This window comes from Ursus maritimus, unplaced genomic scaffold (genome assembly GCF_017311325.1).
Source record: "Ursus maritimus isolate PB19 unplaced genomic scaffold, ASM1731132v1 scaffold_32, whole genome shotgun sequence".
NCBI lineage: Eukaryota > Metazoa > Chordata > Mammalia > Carnivora > Ursidae > Ursus > Ursus maritimus.
This window is the reverse complement of record NW_024425786.1, coordinates 14028906-14055128: the sequence shown is the minus strand read 5'-3', so window position 1 is coordinate 14055128 and position 26223 is coordinate 14028906. Positions and strand designations below refer to the sequence as shown.

At 47.8% G+C, this 26223-nt stretch overlaps 1 long non-coding RNA gene across 3 annotated transcripts; it reads left to right on the top strand.

Annotated features, from left to right (window-relative positions):
• Positions 1 to 1336: 1336 nt before the first annotated feature.
• On the top strand, positions 1337 to 20265 carry LOC103666602. Of its 3 annotated transcripts, XR_569563.2 has the most exons (6): positions 1337 to 1969; positions 3752 to 4053; positions 7957 to 8056; positions 8264 to 8348; positions 8873 to 8988; positions 9280 to 10575. It is a non-coding gene; the product is annotated as an uncharacterized LOC103666602 (long non-coding RNA). The 3 variants fall into 3 exon arrangements; XR_569561.2 differs by lacking the exons at positions 1337 to 1969; positions 3752 to 4053; positions 9280 to 10575 and adding an exon at positions 19894 to 20265 and having other exon boundaries at positions 7679 to 8056; XR_569560.1 differs by lacking the exons at positions 1337 to 1969; positions 3752 to 4053 and having other exon boundaries at positions 7679 to 8056; positions 9280 to 10574.
• Positions 20266 to 26223: the final 5958 nt, after the last annotated feature.

Below are 26223 nucleotides of genomic sequence, written 5' to 3'. Positions count from 1 at the left end.
CAGTCTGCGTGGTATTCCTGGGTGCTAGACCCTGCGCTAATATAGACTTTGGGCTTGGTTCCTCCACGGCCATTACATCCCTCTCCTGCTGATTAATAGCCGTGAGACTCAGGGAATTGATGCCAGCTCCAAGCCTCTGATTACTCTATGCAATCACGGCAATCCTGTGCCCTTTGCCAATGATTGGTTCCAGGACGGCAGGTCTGGGGCGATGCGGGTCCGTGAGACATCTGAAGGTGTTTGCCAGGTTCTCAGTCCTACTCATGGTGAACCAGAAACACCTCGTTCTGGTGTCAATGGGCAGCCCTCATGCAGCCACGAAGAAGCCAGCCCAAGAACTAGACCACGTATGTGAAGTAGGGTAGAGAAAAATCCCAGAGTCCTGAATGCCCAGTCTGTAAGCCTCCACTGTCCAATATGGTGGCACCTAGCCCCATGCGGCTATTGGGAACACTTGCCATGTGGCTAGGCCAAATTGAGATGGGCTGTCAGTCTAAAATACATGCCAGATTTTAAAGACTTAGGATGAAAAAAAAGAGTGTAAAGTATCTCATTAATCATTTTTATATTACATGTTGAAAGGATAATATTTTGGAAATATCGGGTCAAGTAAAATTGTTACTAACATTGATTTTACTTGTTTCATTTCACTTTCATTAATATGACCTAGAAAACTATAAATTACATCTGTGGTCTGCATTCTGTTTCTATGGGAGAATGCTGGTCTCGACTTGCAGTTTTGTGAGCTGGGAGAATCTCACTGATGTTCTCCTTTACAAGAAAGTAAGAACATAGAAAAAGAATGTCTACGCTCCAGAACAGGTAATTCTTGTTCTCATTCTTTTAGCTGAAAGTAGAGGTGAAAAATTGGATGTTTTAATGGAAAATTTGAAACACACACAGAAGTAGAGAGAATAATGTAATGATCCCCCATCCCCCAGCACCAACAGTTGTCAACGTATGGAAGACCCTTTTTTATCTATACCCCCTCAAAATGTGCCGGGTTATCCTAAAGCAGAGCTCAGATGTCAAACCCTTCCATTTGTAAGTGCCTCACTACATATTTCTAAAAAACAAGACCTCTTGTTTTAGAAAATATAACTATAGGGGCGCCTGGGTGGCTCAGTCGTTAAGTGTCTGCCTTCGGCCCAGGGCGTGATCCCGGTGTTCTGGGATCGAGCCCCGCATCAGGCTCCTCCACTATGAGCCTGCTTCTTCCTCTCCCACTCCCCCTGCTTGTGTTCCCTCTCTCGCTGGCTGCCTCTCTCTCTGTCAAATAAATAAATAAAATCTTAAAAAAAAAAAAAAAGAAAGAAAATATAACTATAATACCATTAACACATTAGAAAAAACTTTGATATCAACTAATATCTAGTTAGTGTGCAGATTTCCCTGATTCTCTCATCAATGTCCCTTTATAACTGGTTCATTCAGCTCGGGATCCACACAAGGCCCACGCATCTCATTTAGTCAATAGGCCTCTCAAGCCACTTTTCACCTCTCACCATTCCTCGATTTTTTTTATGCCATTCATTTATTTTGTACTGGGTTGGATAATCGCCTTCCCATAGTGTCTTTTACTATGTTCCTCCATCCCCTGTTGTTCATGTAAACTGATAAATAGATCTAGAAGATTGAGAAGATTCAGTTAGATTAAATTTGGGGGCAAGAATGCTTTAATGGTTATGCTGTCTGAAATGGTTCATTTTATACGTCAACTGTCAGTTTTGTTTGGGATGTGATTAACATTTTAATCTTTGAGTAAACAGATTGCCCTCCATAGTGTGGGTGGGCCTCGTTCAATCAGTTGAAGACCTGAACAGAACAAAAACACCAGTCTCCCTAAGCAAAGGGGAGTTCTCCAGCAGACTGCCTTTGGATTGGAACTGTGCCAGCAACTCCACTGGGTCTCCAGCCCGCCAGGCCATGCTGCAAGTTTGGGACTCACCAGCCTCCCTAATTTTGACAGGTAATTCCTCATAGTCAATTGATTAATACTATTGATTCTGTTTCTCTGAAGGAAACTAATACAGTGTCACAAAAATTTTTAAATAAAACGTTTTCTCCCATAATAAAAACAATACTTGCCTATTAAGGAAAACACCCCAAGACAACCACTGCTAACGTTTCAGTGTATTTTATTTCTGCGTTTTCAAAACTTTTTTTTTTTTAATACAGTTGAGGTCTTTCTATGTAATTTTGTCCTCTGCCTTTTAAATTTAACATTGTAACAAATTGCATTGCCTTATATTATGACTAACCTTGTAAACATGATTCTTTCCTGATTGTAAAATAAAAAATAATACATGCTTATTGTAGAACATTTGAAAAATACAAAAAAGTGTAAAGAATGCATGAAAAGTCTCCTATAACCCTACCACACACTATATGTTTTTGTAATATATTCTAGTCTGCTTTCTCTTCATGGAAACCATTACAATAATACATTTTTTTCTACTTTTTTTAACTTTACAATCTCATTAAGTATTCTTCAAAATCTGATTTTTAGATAGCTTCATAGTAAAGTATCATATAAATGTACCATGGTTTCTCTTACACGCACATTATCCTGTTTTTGAACTGTAAACATAATTTAAACTGTAAGTATATAACATACCCTAAGCAGAAATTTCATACGTCACCATTCCCCTCTGGTTGGACATTTAGGAAGACCCAGGAAATATTAAAAATGCCAAATGGTTTCTCCTTCCTACTGGGTTCCTACAAATCTGGTTCTTTTGTCCAGTTTACCCCCAACCTCTTTCTTTCTAATCCAACATTCCATACTCACTTAGCTATACTTGTCTTAATGTGCAGGATGTGTGAACGATAACAGCAGGGGATAAGTTGGACACTTGCCTGAAGATCTCGGGTCTCAGACTTTATTTTACAGGCAATGGAGAGCAAGCAGAGATCTTTGAATAACAGAGGGCCTTGAGCAGATCAGATCTGTTTTTCAGAAAGTTCGGTCTGGTAGGAAAAGCACAGGAGGTGCAGACAGGAGGTGATGAAGGCAGGAAGTCTAGGTGAGAAGTTTTTCCATTAAGTTCAATCGAGAGTCAGTGAAAAGTGCAATAGAAATAAGACAGATGGGAGAAAGACCTTGCAGAGAAGGAAGGGACAAGACTTGGTCATCAATGAGGAGAGAAGAATTTGGTAGGGAGGCCACTGGCAATTGAGGACGGTGAAGCCATGTGAGTAAAACCCTGCCCTTACACCCAGCAGCCCCTGAGGGAGACAGCTAAAGTCTGCTCCCAGGAAGTTCCCTACCTTACTGCAGCCAGAAAATCACAAACAGCTGCACAGTCAAGGGGATGGTGTAAGACATCTTGCACTATTTCTGTGCTCTCCATGTGTACCTTCTCTCCCACTTGGCCTTTCTTTTTCATCTTCTAGCCCTCAGCTCCATCTGCCTAACCCCTTGTGATTAAGCCTAAGAGACCTATTTCTTTTTTTAAAAAAAGATTTTATTTATTTATTTTGAGAGAGAGAGCACGTGAGATAGAGAGTGAGAGCATGAGCAGAGGGGAGGGGCAGAGGGAGAGGGAGAAGCAGACTCCCCACTGAGCAGGGAGCCTGATGCGGGGCTTGATCCCAGGACCCTGAGATCAGGACCTGAGCTGGAGGCAGATGCTTAATGGGCTGAGCCACCCAGGCACCTGAGACCTATTTCTGTCCAACCAATATTGATAGATTCTTGTAGATCTTTGGGGCATTATGTTAAAAGACCTGCCTTCGCATCTCTTTCCAGGGGTGACAATGGGAAGGAGCAGAGAGAGTGCCGAGCCCGGAGAAACCCATTCCGCCACATACCCAAGAGAGGAAACTTATAAAGGACCAGGTTTGAAATTCACAGTGCTAATTTCCAGTCCATGCAGTGCCCTTTTAGTGACATAGGTCTTGTCTGCTGTTGGACAGAGGGTGGCGTGGACATCTCAGCAGGTGATATCATTGTGGTGATCCAAGCAATAATGGGAACGATACTTGAGTCTCCGTTTTTTCTACCTATAATGGGGCCTGAGGATTACCAGTACTGCTGCAGCTCTCCTGAAGGTAAACTTTCTCTTCAAGATCAAGTTCTGCTTTCTGATTCAAGCGGTTGTCATCTTTGCCAAGAGGCTGTGTCTGGGGTGGGGGGGATCCTTGACCAGGTCCTCATCTTTGTCAAGGTGTCTGTTGGTGGAGAACATGCTTTTCTCTGGCTTCACGATTCCATGTGGTAGGACGTCCACTACACCAACCTCTCAGCTGCCCTTGGTCCCGTCTTACTGTTTCCCAGAGGAGGCGGCTTCCTTGATTGGTGGCTTTGGGAGAAGACACAGGGAATGCTTGGCTCAGTGCCGTCTTCCTTTCTTCCCTCTGGCAACACAGGCTTTCTTCTGTTCCTCCACGGGTCTCCCCCAGTGTGGCACTGTCTCACATTGGGTGGCTAAGTCAGCCTCGTTCTGGAGGGAGGAATTAGACCCGAAGTCATACACCTAAAGCCAGCATCTCCATAATCAGCTCTATTGATCCTCAAATGATGATTTCATCTCTACCTACTTGATCCCTGTGTCTTCCCTTCCTTTTGTTCCAAATTCAAGCAGGGAAAAGTGGCATGTTATTTCTTGGGCTCTTCCCAAACCCCAACAGTCCCTGTAGAGACACATCTAAGATAATCAAATTAGAGAATTGGACCTCCCAATAAATAGAAATAACACATAATTCATTTTAAGTCTAACAACAGAGACAACACATAATTCATTATAAGCCTAGCGATGAAGTGATGGGATTTCGAAAAAAGTTGTGTTCTTCCAATCTGTAGCTAAAATATTTACATGGGGCCCTGGTGATATGCAGGCGGTGGTTTACAGAGCACAGCCTGTTCAAACCAAACAGTTGCTCTCTTCCTGATTTTGGAAACTCGTCAAGGAATCAGTGTTTACTTAGACAACTTGGGCCCCAAGCGGCTCTTGTGTAGGCTGGATTCTACCCAAGGAGAAGCCATGGCCCGGGAACATTCCTCCTTCTCCCCTGACCATTGAAACTCAGACCTCTCAGCTCTCCAGGGCCCTCTGGAGGGCATCCGGTCCAGCCTCCGGTCAACCATCCAGCCCCTCGGCTGGACTGTGTAGATGGAGTTCTGTTTTAGAATTGGCCCCTTGGCACCCAACCTAATGAGGAAGCCTGTGTGTGAATGTCTTATTCCTTTAACTATCAAAGGATTCGACGTTTAATACATGGATGCTTTGAATTAGTCCGGTGCATAATGCAGGGGTGGGCCAGCTGTGGGAAACGGACCACGGAGAACTTAGGAGGGTCACGTCTGAGTGTCCGGGAAATCAAATCTACTATTTCTACCCAGAGTAAGAAAACGATAGCAACATCATTGAAGAACAACGTGTACAAGTATAAGGATCAACTGTAACGCACGGGAAAAGCACATGGCACGTTACCTAGGCTCTCGATAAAAGTAGTAATTGTTATCGATGTTCCCATTGAGATGATTCTGAAAATGAATGAGATCAGTATGTGGGTAGGCCCCGTGGCAATGATAATGGTGGGGTGAAAGTAGCAAATAGCAATTGTTTCTGTGTGCTCCAACCTTCTTTCTATTTGGCAACTACCTTTCCCCAACCTTAGACGGTTCGATCGGATGGTCACTCGCCCTGCCAGTACAGTGGTGGGCAATGACTGAGGCCAGGCCAAATATGGCACCGATCTTTCCTTCCAACGTGATTGGTCCTAGGACAGACATGTTACACAAGCAGGGCCAATGAGAATCCTCTGAGATTTGGAATCCTCCTCTCCCCCGGAGGTACATTGGTGTAATAGAAAGAGCGTGAACCGTGGTGTCTGAAGGTATGGATTCTGGCTCATGAAGTTGGGCAAGTTGTTTTTTTTTTTTTTTTTTTTTTTTTTTTTTTTTTACTTCTTTGAGCCTCAATGTCTTCCTCATAGTATATAATGGAGTAAAACCTATCCTGCAGGGTTGTGAGGATTAACGAGAATAAAATACGTACAGCGCTTGGCACATAGTGGACATTAATAAATGGCTCTGTTGAGAACATTCATAATGAAAAGCTATACTCTAACCATCCCCTCTCTCCCACCCTGCCTGATCGATCTTCACTCTGTAAAGCTCTTCCAAATAACTATAATTGGGAGACCCCCACCTTTTAGCGGGGAGGGGCCATCCTTAATTTTCCCTGACCCTTGAACTCTCTGGAGAGTACAGATGGGATGAGAGAGTAAAACCTTAGGATGAGAAAGTCATGGTCCAGCCAGTCCACTGATAGCAGGTGACCGGGGTTCAGAGTTCAAGAGATTGTGTTCAGTCCAGATCAGTGCTACCCGATAGAACTTTCTGCTATGTTAGAAACATTCTATATCTGTGCTTCCCACTACGGGAGCCACTAGCTGAGTGTGACGGTCAAGCACTTGGACCATGGCCAGGAGACCAAGGCACCAAATTATTTTATTTAAATTAATTTAAACTTAAACGCCCCCACGTGGCCACGGCTACCATGTTGGACAGGACAGCTGTAGATGGAAGCTGGCATTGGCAGACACCGAGGTGGGTGAGAATGATACCCGGCGCTTGTGTGGGCAGGAGCTCGAGCGAGAAGGGCTAAGACTTGGGAGCAGGTGGGTCTCCAGGGTTGAAACAGTTGGTAAAGGAAAGTCATCTATTTAGTTAGCAACTTGAAACCATGCATGCTGGTTTCTGGGCTCTGTGTGCCAAACGACAGGACTTCGGAAAACCGTGTCTGATAATTGTTTTGCTAATCCATAAATTACAAAGTAATTTAACCACATTGCAGAAAGATTAGTCGCTAGAGGGGGGAAACAATCCTTCCAAATCTCCCCACACAGTGATGATCATATTTATAGGTTTCCTTTCAGTTCTCTGCACCTGCACGTTGATAAGTTATAATCTCTATGGACATATATTTTGCAGCCCACATCTTCTGTGTATCATAAAGACTTTTCTGTGTCATCATTATTCCTTGTATCGTTTTCAATATTTGTAAAATATTCGACTGGCCATACTCACTATAATTCATAGGACCATCCCCTTATTTTTGTATTTTTTAGGATGTTTCCAATTTCCTTCGGAATGATGCTGGGACAGGCGTCCTGATGCACGTAACTCCCCAGTGCTCCCCATGTATTTTTATGCGGCAGGGGAGCATTAGCTGTGAAGGCAGGGGGACCTGGATTTAAATCCTGAGCCTTCACTGCTTGGTAGCTACGTGAGCTCCGATGAGATCATCCATCTCCCTGGGCTCCAACTTTTTAATCTATTAAATGGGAACAATAATATCCACCTTTCTGGGTTGGATATTTGCAAATTGCCTCCCATACTGCCTAAGACTGAGGAGATGTTCAAGGAATTACAGCACTGTTATATATTTTAAAACTTATAAATAAAATTATATATATATAACGTATATATAAAATTATAAATAAAATAAAATTATTAAAAATAAATAAAATACAATAAATTCTAATTATGTTTGGGGTGCCTGGGTGGCTCACTCTTGATTTTGGCTCAGGTCGTGATCTCAGGGTTACGAGATTGAGCCCCATATCAGGCTTCATGCTGGGCATGGAATCTGCTTGAGATTCTCTCTCCCCCACTTCTTACAAAAAAAAAATATATATATATATATATATATATATAAAATTATTTTTAGGAAGTTCAATTACTGGTAGTCTTTATAGTCTAGCCAGAGGACCTCCAAATTTCGAGAAGTTTCCTGATTTGTTCATACTAATGAGTCTTTTGGCCCATCACCCTTGATTGGACCAGAATCCTCATCAGCTTGGATACTAGGAGATTATGGGACCCTGAGTAGGAACTGTGGGAAACTTGGGGAGGCACTGGGGGAAGTTGCAAGATAAGCTAGGGAGGTGGGCGGGAGGGAGATCTGTCCTTCACCTACTAACCAAATGCACAATCCTCCCCTTCAGCTTACTTCCCAGAGCTCTTTTCTTCCCACGGCCATGGGTGGTGTGACAACTGAAAACAGGAACGTCAAACTGAGGGCAGAGGACGAATTCGGAGGTGCTGGTAAGTTGCACTTTCCTTCCGAAGTTGGCAGCTGTGGGCATACAGATAAGGCCCCTCCGGGGGGTTTTAGTCCCACCTGAGCTACCGAGAGCAAATCTTTAAGCCTCTGTGAGCTCCGTTTTCCTTGTTGGTTAAATGGCAAATAATAATAATGTCCATGTGGAATTATGCAGCTCAAATAATAAAGAAACAAGTTTTCCTCCCCAGGCACAGAGCACCTGCTGCGTACCAGGTTCCAGGGTGGGCGGTTAGTGAGCATGTCCTTATCCAGATGTCACAACAGTTCCCAAAGGTAGGCATCATTATTTCCACTTTACAAGGAGGCAATCAGGAGGGCGAAGGCCCCTGCTTACCCCCCGGACTCCCCCTTGCTTTATAAACTGTAAAGCCCTGGACTGTTGTAATTTGTTGTTATGATTCCCTGGAGTTCTTCTCAGCCCGTTCCCTGGAGATTTCTGCTAGAAAGTTCTAGAGGACTGCACAGTGCATTGAGCAAATTGATTTAACTTATATTTGTTGAACACCTGCTGTGTGCTAGGCATGGTGCTGGGGATTCAGCAGGGAACACCAGAGACAAATCACCCTCAAAGAGGATACATTTTTGTGTGGGAAGACTGATAAAGAAACCAAGAACAGATATGCCCTGTGATAAGTACTGGGAAGAAAAATTAAACAGGGAGTGTGATTTTATGTCCAATGGTCAGAGAGGGCTGTGTGATAGGGTGACGGTTGTGGTCAGCTGCAAGGGATTAGGGTCTATCTACAAGAACGTAATCCGTGTAAGGACAGACCCTGCGCTCTTGCTCATCCCTGCAGCTCCAGTCCCCCGCAGAAGTTCTGGTTCCTGGGAGGTACTCAATAAATATTTGGTGAATGAGTGAATGAACAAGCAGCCATTGTCTCAGATGTGCTGGGGAAATATCCACTTTAAGGTAGGCATGGGCTTTTCAATTCGGTTCCTACCAGCTGGTGCTTAAGGAGGACCTTCTGCGTGCCAGGCACTATTCTTGCCTCCGTAGCTGCACAAGGACCCCTTCCCTTGGAACTTCCCGTGTAGCAGAAGGGGGAGGTGTGGGGGGGAGAGAGGGAAGGAGAGGGAAAGAGAAGGCACCAAAGAGAATAAGGAAGAGCAAGGGGTTAAGTGCAAAGAAGAAGAGTTTCAGGGTCAGAAAGGAGTCAGCAAGTGTACTGCCTGACTTTTTTTTTCTTGGTGCAAAAAATAGCTAGTTCCGCTTTTTGGACTGGGACTCGCTGAGTCAGGGGTTCAAAGAGAACAGCATGAGGATGGGAGTGGCAGATGTCATCTGCGGCAGATGGTGATGCCCCAGGGACCAACTGTGGCCTTGAAGATGCTTCCCTCCACCCCCTCTGGCTCAGAAATCAAGGTCAGGGGCAGACAACCAAGCTCAGTTCCCTGGGGTCCCGATCCCAGCCTCTCAACCAGGCCAGCCCTTCCTGACAACATCACCCGTGTTCCACCCTTGGACTCCACACCAGGCTCAGCAGAGTCTCAGAGGCCAAGGGTGTGAGAAGAATCATCCCAGCATCTGTTATTAACCATTATTTCCATTCTTTTGGCCGAGCTCCCCCCTCGGCCCCAAAGACTCTGGGTCAGCGTTTCTTTCAGCACAAACGACCGATTTGCCCAGGCCTTTGTTCAGCCTCACAAAAGAAGAGGATGATTATTAAAAGAACAGATTTTGCATTCCATCTTTACCCCAGATGACATTGCCTTGATCCCTAAAATAACTCCAGATCTCCTGGGTGGAACTGGTTCGTTGCTTTTCATCTTCGCTATTTTGCAACTGTTTATGGAGACCATCACCATAGCGATATTATCAGAGCAGGTCAAATGAAACTCCAAACCCTTGGGTTGTTATTGGTTTTTCCTTTGTACCTCGGAACATGACTTTTTCACCCCAAACCAGCTCTTTCATTGCTTATGAGCACTTCAGTTCTCAGCTCCAAGTCAGGAGCAGCCCCTTCTGACCGATTCACAGAGGTGGTCCACGCTGGGACGAGGGCTGGAAGTGTTTGAGCTAAGTTTCCAAACTGGAAAACACATTTACCAGAAATCTCCTTTCCTTCAGATAAAACTTGGGTCAGAGATTCAGGGTGTTGAAAGAGGCACTAAATAAATAAGAATCTGAAGGACCTTCAGTGTTTGGTCCATGGAACATGGCTACAGAGTTCAACAAATAAACACAGCTGGTGCGGGGTGAGCCCGTACAAATGCTTATCTTCGCGATTGTTTTTTTTTTATGATCTTGATCTTGGGCAAAAGCCTTCATTATAGCGTTCTTATGCCCTGCCGGTGGGGTTGTGAATTTGTATGACTTGCCTGATCGAGAACTTGGCAATGGGTAGGAAAGACCTTGACCATGTGCCCGTCCTTTGATGCTCACTTCTACTTGTGAGTTCTAAAGAAATAATGAGGGATGTGACCAGAGCAGTACACACAAAGACGTTTGTTGCTAATAATGGAGAAAAACTGGAAATGACCTAACTGTACAACGTGAGGGGGCTGCTTTAAAAAGAAATCATGATCTGTCCATACAATGGATACTAAGGCACCATTAAAAATCATGCCGTAGGAGAATCTTTAATAACGTGTAAAGTATTCATGATGTGGTATTAGGTGGGGGGAAAGCAGGTTACAAAAATATCCCATTTTTTGCAAAATATTTATATATGTGCAACAGACCCCAAAAAAGGTTCGAAAGGATACCTTCTAAAAAGACAATGGCGATGGTTTCTTCGGTATTTTTCTTTCTTTTGTGCTTTTATCTGTCATTTTTCTACAATAGGCAGGTATTTCTGTAGCCAGGTGTTTAAAATGCTGTTTTGAAGAATCATAAGCCACCGTGCCTTTTCAAATCATCTCTCTGATGGTCCTACTGGGCAGACACAGAGTCTTATTCCCGGAGCTTCCTTGCATAAAGCTCATGAGATAGGAGGTCCTCAATGATCTCTTACTGTGATTGGAATAATGAATTCACTGTGTGGTCATGGAATCCACAAATCTTTAGCAACCATGGGTTTTCTGCCTACTTGGAGTTTAAGGTCGCAGATCTACAAGGTGACATAACTAGGTGTAAAATGTGTGGACACCATAAGACTGGCAAATGTGTTTATAAAATACCAAGACTCGTTTGATGTTTGGTGAGAACAGTGAAGATTGTTGCGGGGTGGGGGATAAAAACGAATAGTAGAACTCTGAATAACATACTATATGCCACGAGCTGACTGCTTATCTTATTTAAATCTCACAACAATTGTATGTGGTAGGTATGATACCCCCCTTCTCATAGCTGCGGAAACCAGGATATGGACGTTCAGCCGCCTGACCTGTCAACATCACAGGGAGAAAGAAACTGCATTTATTCCACAGAGAGCCCAGTTTATGACTGGAATGGTGGAGGTAGAAAGGGAGAAGTGGATGGAGAAGGAAGACCTCTACGTTTATGGCGTGGTCCCAAGAGACTTTTACCAGACTGGTTAACATTTAGTTTGCTGGCTAGGGAAATGGAGAATGATTTTAACTACCCACCTTTGGGCCCTTGGGGATGACGTTGCTATAAAAACAAGGATTCTAGGGTGTCCTTAGAGTGAACCTCATTGGCTTGTGTCAAGTAGTGGAAACTTTGCGATAATATATAGCACAAACGTGCCAGAGAGTAAATGATACAGAACCCTAGGGTCTATCCTTGTTATGATCACCACTCAAAACTTCTAGACACCTCTTTGTCTTGGGGTGATATGGAAGAGGGAGAAAGACATAGGCTTTGGGGTGAGACAGAACTCTGTTCAAACCCTGGCTCACCATCCGTGTAGCCATGTGATCTTTGTCCCGCGCCCTGGCTCTACCTTGAGATACCGATGGAACCTTCCCACTTTCAGGGAAATCCTGTTTCAATTGGTCATCCCAATCATTTCCTGCTATATTGAAAGCTATCACGGGCAGCTCTTTAGACCTGTATTAGTCAGGATAATGCTGGCTGCTGAAACAAACAGCCCCCAACTCTTAGTGGCTTATGACCACACGGGTTTGTTTTCTCCCTGAGATAGTCTGATCGGATGTTTCAGTGCACTGTGCTGGGAGGGGATGCTGGCTTCTTCCACGTTGGTGTCCTCCCTCACGTCCTCTGCATTCGGCTAGCAGATGAACAGAGAGAGATTGAGAGTATGGCACAGGTCACCGGTGGCAATTTATGGCCGTGGCCGTACCTGGAGGTGGCTCAGGGCATTTCCTCTCACGTTCCATTGGACAAAACCCAGTCACATGACCGCACGCTCCCTCAAGGGGTGCTGGGAAACACAGACTATGTATGCACCCAGGAAGAAGAAGTGGAAAAGGTGAACGCGTGGCCTGCACATGCAGAATACATGCTGGGTACACATACACACAGGATGTACATGCACACAGGGTACATGTGCACACAGGGTGCACATACACACAGGGCACACGTGCACACAGGGCACACATACACACAGGACGTACATGCACACAGGGCACACATACACACGGCACACATACACACAGGGCACACGTGCACACAGGGTACACATACATGCAGGGCGCACATGCACACAGGGCGCACATGCACACAGGGCACACGTGCACACAGGGCACACATACACACAGGACGTACATGCACACAGGGTACACATGCACACAGGGTACACATACACACAGGGTGCACATACATGCAGGGTACACATACATGCAGGGCGCACATGCACACAGGGCACACGTGCACACAGGGCACACATACACACAGGACGTACATGCACACAGGGTACACATACACACAGGACGTACATGCACACAGGGCACACATACACACAGGACGTACATGCACACAGGGTACACATACACACAGGGTACACATACACGCAGGGCGCACATGCACACAGGCCGCACGTACACACAGGGTACACATACACGCAGGGCGCACATGCACACAGGCCGCACGTACACACAGGGTACACATACACACAGGGTGCACATACACACAGGCCGCACGTACACACAGGGTACACATACACGCAGGGCGCACATGCACACAGGCCGCACGTACACACAGGGTACACATACACGCAGGGCGTACATGCACACAGGCCGCACGTACACACAGGGTACACATACACGCAGGGCGCACATGCACACAGGCCGCACGTACACACAGGGTACACATACACGCAGGGCGCACATGCACACAGGCCGCACGTACACACAGGGTACACATACACGCAGGGCGCACATGCACACAGGCCGCACGTACACACAGGGTACACATACACGCAGGGCGCACATGCACACAGGCCGCACGTACACACAGGGTACACATACACGCAGGGCGCACATGCACACAGGCCGCACGTACACACAGGGTACACATACACGCAGGGCGTACATGCACACAGGGTACACATACACGCAGGGCGCACATGCACACAGGCCGCACGTACACACAGGGTACACATACACGCAGGGCGCACATGCACACAGGCCGCACGTACACACAGGGTACACATACACGCAGGGCGTACATGCACACAGGGCACACGTGCACACAGGGCACACATACACACAGGACGTACATGCACACAGGGTGCACATACACACAGGGTACACATACACGCAGGGCGCACATGCACACAGGCCGCACGTACACACAGGGCAGAGGGTGAAAAGTCATCCAGGTGAAGCCCAACAGAACTGTAATGGCAGCTGTCCAGGGAGTGCCGTCTGACAGAGAAATCTGACAATCAGAGTTTCCCAATCCATATAGGTTTTAAATGGGGCCAGACCTTGCGGCCTCAGATCAAGTATATCTGATCCTGTCTGGCTGTTTTCAGCTGTAAAACAGGCAGCACCAATGAATGTTGGAAATGGACAACATCGCTACCGGCATTGCTCTGAGCCCCTGTGTTGAATCAGCCTGACGCACTGTGCCCTCTGCTTTTGTCCTTTGTATTTTGTTCCCCATGGACCTGCCTTCAGACTTGGTGATTCATTTTCCCTACTTTCAGTCACTTTACCTGCTGGGCCAGATACTTGCCATCACTTCTCCGCCTTTGAAATTTTTGGCCAAAATCTGGAGTCTTTCTGCCTATCATGGCATGAATTGCCTTAGATAAATAGGTCACCAGGTCTAGCCTGGTCCTAGGCGTCAACAGTCTCAGTAACGGTCCTCTTATGCTATGCACTCCATCGATTCCCTTGAACAAAAAAGAAAGATAACATTTGTGTTTGTTTATTTAGAAGGATTGAAGCTTGTGTTAGTGAAGAGAATGTCATTTTTTTTTGAAAAAAATTTAAAGTCCTATATGAGGTTAAATAATGCTTCACGCGGCTCTGAAATTCTTTTCTTAAATGGTATCTTTGGAAAAGCAGGATTGTTTTATTTTAATCAGGTCTGATTTATTGGGTCTTTTGTAGCTAGTACACTTTGTAATCCTAAAATACTTTTGCCTACCAAATGTCATGAAGATTCTCTCATGCTTTCTTCTAGAAGTTTGATACTTTCAGATTTTTTTTTTAAAGATTTCATTTTTAAGTAATCTCTACACCCAATGTGAGGCTCAAACCCACAACCCTGAGATCAGGGGTTGCACACTCCTCCAACCGAGCCAGCCAGGCACCCCAGGTCTATGTGCATTTTGAGTCTATGTTTATGTATGGTGTGAGGTATGGGTCAAGGTTCATTGTTTTCAGGGTGCCTGGGGTGCTCAATTGGTTAAGTGTCCGATTCTTGGTTTCAGCTCAGGTCATGATCTCAATCCGTGAGATGGAGCCCCATGTGGGGCTCCAGGCTTAGCGGGGAGTCTGCTTGAGATTCTCTTTCTCCCTCTCCCCCTGCTTGCACGTGCGCGCGCTCTCTCTCTCTCTCTCAAAGAATAAATAAATCTTTAAGAAAACGAAAAAGATTCATTTTTTTTTACATGGATCTTCAGTTGTTCTGACATCCTTTATTGAAAACACTGTTCTTCACTGGTTGAATTACATTGGCATTTTCGTCACAATTATTTGAATCTGTTTGTGTGGGATCTAACTTTGGACTCTTCTGGGTCATTGATCTGTGTGTCTATCCTCCTGCCAACGACACACTGTTTCAATTTCTGCAGCTGTATGGTAGGTCTTGAAATCACGTAGTGTACATCCTCCAACTTTTATTTTCCTTCCTCAAGATTCTAAGATCTTTGCATTTCTATATACCATTTTTTAAAAACCTGGTTGATTTTTTTCCCTTATTTTTTAAAAGATTTATTTATTTATTTTAGAGAGAGCGAGGAAGCAAGAACGAGTGCAGAGAGGGGCAGAGGGAGGGGGAGAGAGAGAATCCTCAAGCAGACTCCCCATTGAGCATGGAGCGGGGCTTGATTCCTGGACCCCAAGATCATGACCTGAGCCAAAATCAAGACTCAGATGTTTAACCCACTGACCACCTGCGTGTCCCTCCATATACATTTGAAAACTGGCTTGTCAATTTCTAGGGGGAAAAAAACCTGCTGGGATTTTTAATTAGATTGCCCTCAATCTATGGATCATTAGAATGAACATCTTAACAATACTGGGTCTTCCAATCCATGAATAGGGTACATCTCTTTACTTAGCAACTTAATTTCTCTCAGCGATATTTTCTAGTTTTCAGGGTACACAGAACTTGTGCATCTTTAATTAAATGGATCCCTAAGTGTTTTTTGTGTTTTGATGCTATGGTAAATGTTCTTTTTAAAAAGATTTATTTATTTATTTGAGAAAGAGAGTGAGAGCGAGCATAAGGGGAGGGATAGAGGGAGAAGAGAATCGTAAGCTAAGCAGACACTGCACTGAGCATAGAGCCCAACGTGGGGCTCCATCTCACAACCCTGAGATCACGACCTAAGCTGAAACCAAGAGTCAGTTGCTCAACCAGCTGCACCACCCAGGCGCCCCAGTAAATGGTTTGTTTGCCTGTTTATTTATTTAAGTAATTTCTATACCCAATATGGCGCTCGAACTCACGACCCTGAGATCAAGAGTCATGCGCTGTACTGTCTGAGCCAGCCAGGTGCCCTGGTAAATGGTATTTTTAAACATTTAATTTTCAGTTGGTTGTTGCTCTGATTCATTATTCCAACATTTCACTAGCCTGGTCCCGCAGTCCTGCCACTACACCAGCTCCTACGTCAGTTCTGTGTCTGGTTTAGTTTTATTTGCAACACTGCAGTGTCTGATTGGAATGGGGGATGAGTGCTTTGGAGGAGTTGAGGTTTGCAACCGGAACAACTGCTTGGAGGTTCTCTGGCTCACCGTCTGACGGGCTTCATTCACAGAGTATCATGTCTCAGGTACTATGTATGCTAGTTGTCAGTGAGAGGACTCACAGCCTCTGCTTCAAGGAGCCCAGAAAGTAGGGAGCGCAAATTGCAAATATAAAAGCATTCAGAGTACAAGGTTTCCAGAGGAACACAGAGCAGGAGGCCCCAAACTCGGCTTTTGAGGGGATTCTCAAGGAAAACTACATGGAAGAAGGGTCAGCTTCAGACACACTGTAGAGGTCCATCCCAAGCATGGTGGGCGGCTGGCTGGCCAGCTTAATAAACTAAACATGAATTCTCCCAAATACGCATATAAAAAGTCCAACAGCTGGCCCACATGTGAGAGGCCTTTCTGTAACTCTGAGCAAGACCCCACAGATGGTCAGAATACAAATAGGTCTGGTCCAGCAGAAGGCAGCTGTGAGTTCTCCCAGGTACCTACTAGAAAAGCCAAAACAAAAGCCCTAAGATGATGGCGTCTAACCTCAGACTAAAATATCCTCTTGGCACTGACTTTGGGGATGTGTTAAAAAAGAAGTGGATTGCTAGTGTCTGTTTACCTTCCCAGTTCTTGCTACATGTTCTTTCAAGATGCTAAGGGGTGGAAAAAGTTGATCTAAGCTGTCTAGCCAAGACTGCCTCCTCTATAAACCACACAGTGTTCTGTCTTCAAAGGAAATCAGGATTTTGTTTTGCCTGTTCCCAGTCCTGCTTAGGGTTCCAACGACAAGAAATCTCTGAGACCCAAAGGGAGCCTGTTTCACTGCTTGGCATGAGCTTACCCAGAATGCATGGCTCTATGACCATCTTTCGTTGTTGTTGTTGTTGTTGTTGTTTTCCTATTCCCCAGCATCCCTTTCTCTTTCTTTCTTTCTTTCTTTCTTTCTTTCTTCTTTCTTTCTTTCTTTCTTTCTTTCTTCTTTCTTTCTTTCTTTCTTTCTTTCTTTCTTTCTTTCTTTCTTTCTTTCTTTCTTCTTTCTTTCTTTCTTTCTTTCTTTCTTCTTTCTTTCTTTCTTTCTTTCTTTCTTTCTTTCTTTCTTTCTTCTTTCTTTCTTTCTTTCTTTCTTTCTTTCTTTCTTTCTTTCTTTCTTTCTTTCTTTCTTTCTTTCTTTTTAAAGATTTTATTTATTTATTTGACAGAGATAGAGACAGCCAGCGAGAGAGGGAACACAAGCAGGGGGAGTGGGAGAGGAAGAAGCAGGCTCATAGCGGAGGAGCCTGATGTGGGGCCCGATCCCACAACGCCAGGATCCCGCCCTGAGCCGAAGGCAGACGCTTAACCGCTGTGCCACCCAGACGCCCCCCTTTCTCTTTCTTTTTGTAACAGTACCCCAATTTTCCCCCATCACCAGGGAAACAGTTCCCCTCCCCCATGATCAGGTCCCCATCCCTGCCAGCTTCAGGGGCGGGCTCATGACTGAGGCCAGGAGCATGGTTGAGATTGTCGAAGGAGAGGGCACAAAATAAGAGGAGAGAGCCCACAGTTGAGCCTCAAGGGACCCTGTCATTTAGAGGTTGTGTAGAAGAGAATGAGTCTGCAAAAGAACAGAGAAAGAACAGTCATAGAGGTAGGATTAAGACCAGGAGAGTTCCGGGGCGCCTGGGTGGCACAGCGGTTAAGCGCCTGCCTTCGGCTCAGGGCGTGATCCCGGTGTTATGGGATCGAGCCCCACATCAGGCTCCTCCGCTGGGAGCCTGCTTCTTCCTCTCCCACTCCCCCTGCTTGTGTTCCCTCTCTCGCTGGCTGTCTCTATCTCTGTCGAATAAATAAATAAAATCTTAAAAAAAAAAAAAAAAAGACCAGGAGAGTTCCGAGATGTCATGGAAGCCAATGGAAGAAGGTGCTTCAAGGAGAAAGAAGTGACCAACAGTATCAAATTATCCTGGGGAGTCAGAGGGGGTGAGGATTGAGCAAAGCCCACGTGGTTTTGACATGGAGGTATGGTGACCTTGGGGGCATTTCAGTGGAGGAGTGATGGAAGAGAATGGAAAGTTAGGAAGTGGGGAGAGGAAATCCTGACAGCTGTGTAGCTGTGGGAGGCAGGAGATGCTCGGTAGGCTAGAGGGGGTGTGGCATTCATGTAGGCTTTTTCTTTTCTTTTTTTTCCCCCTTAAACATAAGATGGGAGACACTTAGGTATGTTTAAAAGCACAGCAATCACCTAGTCGAGAGGGAGTAGCTGAACAATCCGTGAAGAGACACCATGATTGAAGTGTAAGGTTCCTGCGAACATAGAATCCCCAAGAGGAAATATTGTCTACAGCATTTCCCAAACTTACTTGATGGACCAACTCCCTTCATGCAAGTTTATCATGATTATTGTTCTGCAGAAAGCACTGTGGCCCAACTTAGGGTAAGGGCCCATCTCCAAACTGATAAGTATGGGCAAGGCCAATCCTTTGGCTTCAGCCAATCAGGATTTCTCCCCTCTGGAGCAGGGAGTGGGCTCAACTCTACCCAAACTAAAGGTCTGAGAATGAGAAAGGGTTGAGTTGTAGAAAAGAGAGAGTATACATAAGTGGGAGATAGCCCAGAAGTGATCTCTGAGCCAGCTGAATGATGGGGAAGGTGGAATCACCAGGTGGAGTTCCTTCCTTCTGATACTCTTGGTAACAAGATCCTTGAATCCCACTGAAACTGTAGGATATTCAAAGAATGGGGTTTACCCCCGTTGTCTATAGAATTCAGCATAGTGAGGGGTTAAAAGCTGACTAATTCTAGGGTTCTCTTGTGTCTCCAAAGACATGGTAAAACATCTAAAACCACTGTTAGTAATCCAAGAAGATCCCCAACTCAGGAAGCACGCCCAGGCTTGTTAAATTGGAGGTGATTTAGTTGCTGAGTGAGCCCCAGCCCCCTAGGATCGTGTGCCTTTATGAGCCTAACATTTCCAGCTGTGGGAACTTAATTGCAGAAGGAAAAAGAGAAGCCGTGTTGGGCAAGCTTCTGGGTAATGCCTGCTTTCATGTGTCCCGATGAGTGTCACAAAAGATTCAGCATACAGTGGAAGGCAGTTTCTCTGAGATTCTCAGGATTGTTTCTTCTTTCCCTGGGTGATGGTACAATTTGGCTCGGGGCCTCCCTCCCACCCTGTCTGAATTCAGCAAACCCTTATGGACACCTACTATGCGTAAGTTGCCTTGCTATGTGCTGGGATGTAGTGGCATCATCTTTTGGCACCGACAAAGCACTTTCCTACGTATGACCTCAATTTAGTGATTCTCAGAATAGACTCTGAGTCAGAAAGACCAGAGCGAGGACGGATTCATCCATGCATTGTCTGTGTGACCTTAGGCAAGTCATTTCTGAGCCTCCACTTCCTTTCCTATAAAATAACAATAAAGGATTGTTGGAAGGAATCAGTGAGGCAATACATGGAAAGAGCTTAGCCCATAGTAAACACTCATTTAAAAGTAACCATGCTTTATTGGTAGTTCTTGGTCCATGTATTCACTCAATAATCCATCCTATGATGTCAATATGATGACCTCATTTCTTTGACCTCCACCGAACACCTATTATGTTCTAGGTGCTGAAGACCCATAGTCACCAAAAGTGCATTTAGATACAGAAAAGGAGGCATCAAAGGAAACTCAGAGGAGGCGAGACCACCAAGAGACGTGCATCAAGGAGAGTGGCCAATGCAGCAAGCACCAAGGGGTCAGCTGTGAGCTGAGACCGCATAGTGACCACTGGCTTCCGCAACATGGAGTTTCCAGGCGGCGGGTGGAGGCAGAAGCTGGACCCAGACTGATCTGAGAAATTGAAGCTGATGTGTGAACAGCAGACAACTCTCACAACGTTGTGATGTGAAGGGGAGCAAACAAATGGGGAGGTGGCTGTAAGGTGACTTGGGATCAAGGAGATTTTTGTTGTTGAAACTTTTTATTATCTTTTAAAAAAGATTTTATTTATTTATTTGACAGAGAGAGACAGCCAGCGAGAGAGGGAACACAAGCCGGGGGAGTGGAGGGGAAGAAGCAGGCTTCCAGCGGAGGAGCCTGATGTGGGGCTCGATTCCAGGACCCTGGGATCACGCCCTGGGCCGAAGGCAGACGCTTAACAACTGAGCCACCCAGGAGCCCTGAAACTTTTATTTTAGAATACAAGATATTGGGGTGTGTTAAGTGGGTGGGAATGATCCAGTATAGAGGGAGAAACTGATGATTAAGGAAAGAGGAATCCAGGGTGCGAGTGGAGACATCAGCTCTGATAGGTGCACAAACGCTTCATTCCAAAGCCGGAAGGCAGAGAACGTGGGTAAGGGGCAGAGCGGTTGGTAGAGCAGAGGGTTCTGATTGATTCTCTCATGTCTGTGAAGTATGAGGCAAGCGCATCTGTTTCACGTAAAGCATGAGAAGGGGACAGGGTGGAAGACTGAAAGGTCACCCTAGCAGAGGAGCAAGGGGAACTGAATATGGTGGGGAAGTCGAGGAGGATTGCTAGCCAGGGCTCATTTGGAATCTGTGGACATCAAACTAAAGTGACACTGGTCACTTTCCATTTCCCAGCAATGTTCAGATGTTCCGATGCAGGCCGGGTATAGGAGAATAGCTGGGCTTAACCAGAGTTGCACAAGTTAGAGGAAAAGAGAGGGGCAAAGGCTTACTGGTTTTTGCAAGGAGGCGAGTGAGCGATCATCACTAAGCTGGGTGAGGAGGGAAGTGAGCATGAGAGGGAGGATAAGTACAAGGATCTGGCAGAGTCAATGATTTGCAGGGCTTGACGAGGTTGAAGAAATGTCTGCGTGGGGTACTAGAGTAATGAGGTTAAAGTCAGACTTGAGATATTTGAGATTGTGTTTTCTGAGACAGTGCAATTATGGGTGAGAGCAAGGCCAGGGTAAGACCATGGGAGTGGGTACCCGGGGTGGAAGGAAGGAAAAACTCACTGGTAGGGAAGAAATCAGTGAGGAGTCAATACTATTTCTGACGGATTATGTGTATGGATGAAGTCATAAAAAAATGTACAGGAGGGGAGAAGGTTAGTTCATGAGAGCAAAAAGGAGGAGTGGCAGGTGGAAAATACCATAGCATGAACTTCAAGGGGGGTTGGGTTTTTGAAAGAGGAGGGGAGGAGAAACAGTACTAAAAATATTTATGGTGCCTGTCTGCCTACCCACAGCCCCTGGTAGGCAACCATGTTTAATGCCCATGGTCCCCGTGCGTGTGGCAACGGTTGAGTGGTCATGGGTGGCATCCAACCTGTGGGGACCCATTCTGTGGACCAGCCCGGAACCTTTCCAATGAGCTGTCATCGTTAACACATGAGATGGGGCCATTGGATGCTGTTGGGATTTGAACTACGAAACACAAAAATAATTTGCTGGTTAATAGGGCAAGCTGATGCAGAGAAAGGGACAGAGACCACCGGGATGGACCCCACGCAGGCTGAACTGTTGAGGGAATAGTGCTATAAGCAAGCTGAGAATGCAGGGCCACAAAGAAGGAACGTAGCAGGTGCATCCAAAGAAGCAGAAACGGGGCTGCATGAGAGAGATGGTGTAGCCTGCCCCTGGGCCCTAGTCTATAACTGAACTTTCAGAGCAGGGAACTTAACATTTCGAGCAGGGAAACAACGGGATCAGACCTAGGGTTATGCATGTGGGCTTTGGCTGGCTTTGAACTCATTAGTTAAGTGATCTCGAGCAAGGGACTTAACCTCTGTGTGGCTCAGTTCCCTCATCTGGGAAATGGGACGAATAGCACTGATCTCACAGTGAGGATCAGATGAGAATATACAGGTAACGCATTTTGAACAGCAAGGTTTCCTGTCAATCTTATTTTCTACAAATAAACGGTTCAAGAGTTCTTTCTTTCCCAAACCCTCATGCCCTGATCCCCCGGCTTCAAGGGGGGATACTATCTTCTCTTGGTCCTCTTCCTACCTCCCAGGTCATGCCTTCTCCATCTCCTCGCTGGTTCCTCTTTACCACCTTGACCTCTTCTCTCTCCATTTACCTTCTTTTTTTTTTTTTTTATAAAAGATTTTATTTATTTATTCGACAGGGATAGAGACAGCCAGCGGGAGAGGGAACACAAGCAGGGGGAGCGGGAGAGAAAGAAGCAGGCTCATAGCGGAAGAGCCTGATGTGGGGCTCGATCCCATAAAGCCAGGATCACGCCCTGAGCCGAAGGCAGACGCTTAACCGCTGTGCCACCCAGGCGCCCCTCCATTCACCTTCTAAGTGATCTCATCTAGATGTCTTGCACCCTTAAGTACCTTAAAATTATCATTAGCTGACAGTTCTCATAGCAACTCCAACCTCTTCCCCAGCTACAGACTTCCGTGTCCGATTACTTACTAGACATTTCCATGCCCATCTCCAATAGGCATCTCAGACAGAACTTGCCCCAAACTGACTCTTATCCTCCCCCACCAAAACAAAACCAAACAAAAACAAACCCTGCTTCTCCTATAATCTTCCACAGACCAACAAAAGGCAAATTCTTTCGGTGTTGATCAAGCTAAACATCTTCGCATCATCCCTGACTCCTTCCTTCTCACGCCCACCACCAAGCCATCAACAAACATCCAGAATGGGATCTTCCCTTGCCACTTCTGCCCCTACTACCCTGGTGTAAGCACCTTCTGCTCCCTGCTGTGTGACTTTCGGTGTACCGCTTCCGGCCTCTGTTTTCAGGATTAAATGAATTACTATTTGTAAAGTGCTTAACAGTGTTCATCACATAATGAACCCCATTTAAGTGCTTTTTAAGTAATACATGCCTTAAATAGCTTTCTACTGGCCCTAGCCCCTTACAGTCCCTTCAGGACACAGCAGCCTCCTGATCCTTCTCAAGCCTAGGCCTGATCCTGTCACAGCTTGGTGTCTTTCTGACCTTGGCTTCTGCTGGTCTCCTGCTCAATTTGGGCCAGCCACCTTGATCTCCTTGGTCCATGAACACACCAGGGACTGTCCCCATTGGGTCTGTGCCCTTGGCTGGTTCTTGTGCTTCCCTCTGATCAAATGTTACTTTCTAAATTAGCCCTCTGTGGGGCCCGACTTCCCTAATCTGCCTGCCAATTCCCTCACCCTGAGTTTCCTCCACATCTCTCATCACCACCTGACACTATGTTTACTTAGTAGCTAATGGTATCCTCTCCAACTGTTGAAGCTCTGCAAAAGCATGGACTGGGACTGTCAAGTTCACTGCTCTCTCATTAGAACCCAGAACAGTGCTCAGTACACAGCAGGTGCTCAATAAATGGTTACCAAGTGAAAGAATTCCTAAATCCCACTCTCTTCTCTGAATTCCCATAATACAAGCCTTAAACACGTACTTGTACCGATTTTTATGCCAAAGGCAGCTTTTACTTGACTATGAGCTCCCTGAGGTTGGGGGCCTAGGACACGGCCCTGTGTGTGGTCTAATTCCGCCATTTGCGCAACCCTTTACAGTTTACAATCCCCTCACAGGTGACCTGATTGAATCTCACGAGAGTGAGCAAGCCAGGCAGGGCAAGTATTATCAGCAAGGTCATAATCCCGGTTCTCCTGCCTTCTAGACCAAGCTCAACAGCTATTTGTTGAATGGAGAGAGAGAGAGAGAGAGAGAGAGAGAGAGAGAGAAAGGAAAAAAAAAAAAAAAAACAACTTTGAGTCACTCTGTGGAGTGGGCAAATGGGCTGGTTCTCTGTAGCACATCTCGCAAACGCCTAGCATTTACTAATCCAGTTTTCTCATCTCTACCTGCGCGGTCCACACAGCTATCCTGCAGCAGGTAGTCTGGGAGCATCTTCCTGTGTTGTGCACCTCTGCTTTCTCTCGGTGCCTCGAACAGGACCTGGTATATAGTGGGTGCTCAGTGAGGGAGTGGTGTGGCCCGAGACTCCTTTTTTAGAGATCGGGCTCAGGTGCAGCGACTTGCTCCCGGTTCCCCACGTAGCGCCGGGGACCCCCACCTTGGATTCGCGCTGCCGCTCTCTCCGGGATGGGCCGGCCCGGCCCGGCGGCAGCATCAGTTCCGGGTCCGCGCGGGAGAGCGCGCGTGCACCCGGCGGGGCGGGCAGGGCCTGACCCCTCCCAGCCCCAGCGCCTTCCGCGTCCCCGCCCGGGAGGTCCGCGCGCACGGTCCCTCAGCCGCCCCCGCCTCCGCAGCCCCAGCGCCCGAGGTGGGGCGTGGGTGCGGGCGGAAGCTCCCCCTCCCCGCCCAGTCCTCGCGTCCCCGGCCCGCCCGCCCACTCCGCCGGCCGCCGCGCCGCGCCCCGCCCCGCTTGCAGGCCCCGCCCTGCACTTCCCCCTTCTGCGCTCCTCCCCCCGCGCCGCGCTCCATACTTGGCGATCGCCGCGGCCCTGCGCGCTCATTGGCCGAGAGCCGGCCGCGTGGGGGCGGGCCCGGGCCCGGCCGGGGCGGGGAAGGAAGGTGGCGGCGGCCCGGCGCGGGGGGAGGGGGGCGCTGACCCGGATGTTCACTCCTGGGCACCCGGGGAAGTGGAAGCGCCGGGCCCTGCTGCGGGGGGGAGAGCCACAGACGCCGGGACCGGGACCGCCGCCGCCACCATGGTAAAGGCCCGACGTCACTCTCTCCTAGCCCCGAGGGCCCCGCGGGAGCCCGGGTCTCCTCTGCCCCCGCCACCCCCCCACAGCCCCCGGCCCGAGCAGGGTGGGTCCCCCGGGTGGGGGAGGGGCGGGGTCCCGGACCCAGGTGGACACCATCGCTGCCCAGGAGGGGGCTGCCGGCACGGGCAGCTGGGCTGGGCAGCGACCCTGCCTCCCTCTCCCAGCCCCCGCCCTTGGCTCAAGCTGGAGTCCCACTCTCCGCTTCTCGGTCAGGCGAGTCTCCCCCATAGCCCAGGCTAGACTCTCCTGGACCGGTGGTCCAGGCCAGGCACCCCCTCCGGTGACCCAGGGGTGGTCCTCCTTCCTCCTGCCCACGACCCGGGCTAGGTTCCTTTTCCCCATCCCCACGGCCGGGGTAGGCCATCGTTCCTCCCTCTAATGGCCCAGGCTGGGCTCCCCTCCCTGTGGTTCGGGTTAGGCCTCTGTCCCTCTCCGTCTCTTCTCCATGGTTTCAGTCTGGACCCCAGTCAACCCTTCCTCCAGTGGCTTCAGTCTAGATTCATTTCCTTGCTCTTCCGTGGCTTCAGCTCGAATCGTCTCTTCCCTCCTTGGCCTTAGTCTGGACCTCCCCCTCCTCCGCCCGCGGCCCTCGCTTGGACGCTAACCGCCCCCGGCCCTTCCTCAGACTTCTCAGCGCTCTTAGCGTAGCCTGCGTCAGCCCCTCTCTGTCCCGGGCTTTACCCTTCCAGGGCCCTGCTCCCTGCCCTGCCCCCGACCCAGGTGGTCCCTCCCCTCTACCCGGGGAGGACCTTTGCCGCCGGGAAGCGATGGGAACTCTCCTGCCCGGGAGGAGGGGGGGGTAGTCCCGGGGCTTTCCCTTCGCAGGTGGAGGGTTGCCTCCTTCTGGGGAGGCCGCCTGGAGCGAGCGAGTGAGGGAAGGGCGGGCACCTGTGTGCCCGGAAGGCTGGAAGGCAGCGCGGCGCTCTGCGGGCCCTTTCTGTGGCCGCTGCCTCCTTGCCGAGGGTGCGGCGCCTGCGGGGCGTCGTGCAGGGGCCTGAGTGGGAGCCGAAGGATGAGGGTGGGGGGAGCCGACAGGACAGGAATGAACGCACAATCGCCCTTGTGAGGCTGCAGCCCTTGGGGGGGCCGCTGGGCCGCGAGGCCAACATACGGCCTGGACACGATGCACCGCAGCAGGCGCAGTCTCCCTTTCCCCCTGAACTGTCAGCTCGTGAGGGTTGGAACTGCTGATTATGGAGGTGCCTCGGATCAGGTGAGCCAGGCTCAGAGCGCGACGGAGCCAGCTAGTTCCAGTCGTGGTGTTTGTTTTGATAATGATGGCAGGTGCTCTAGGTT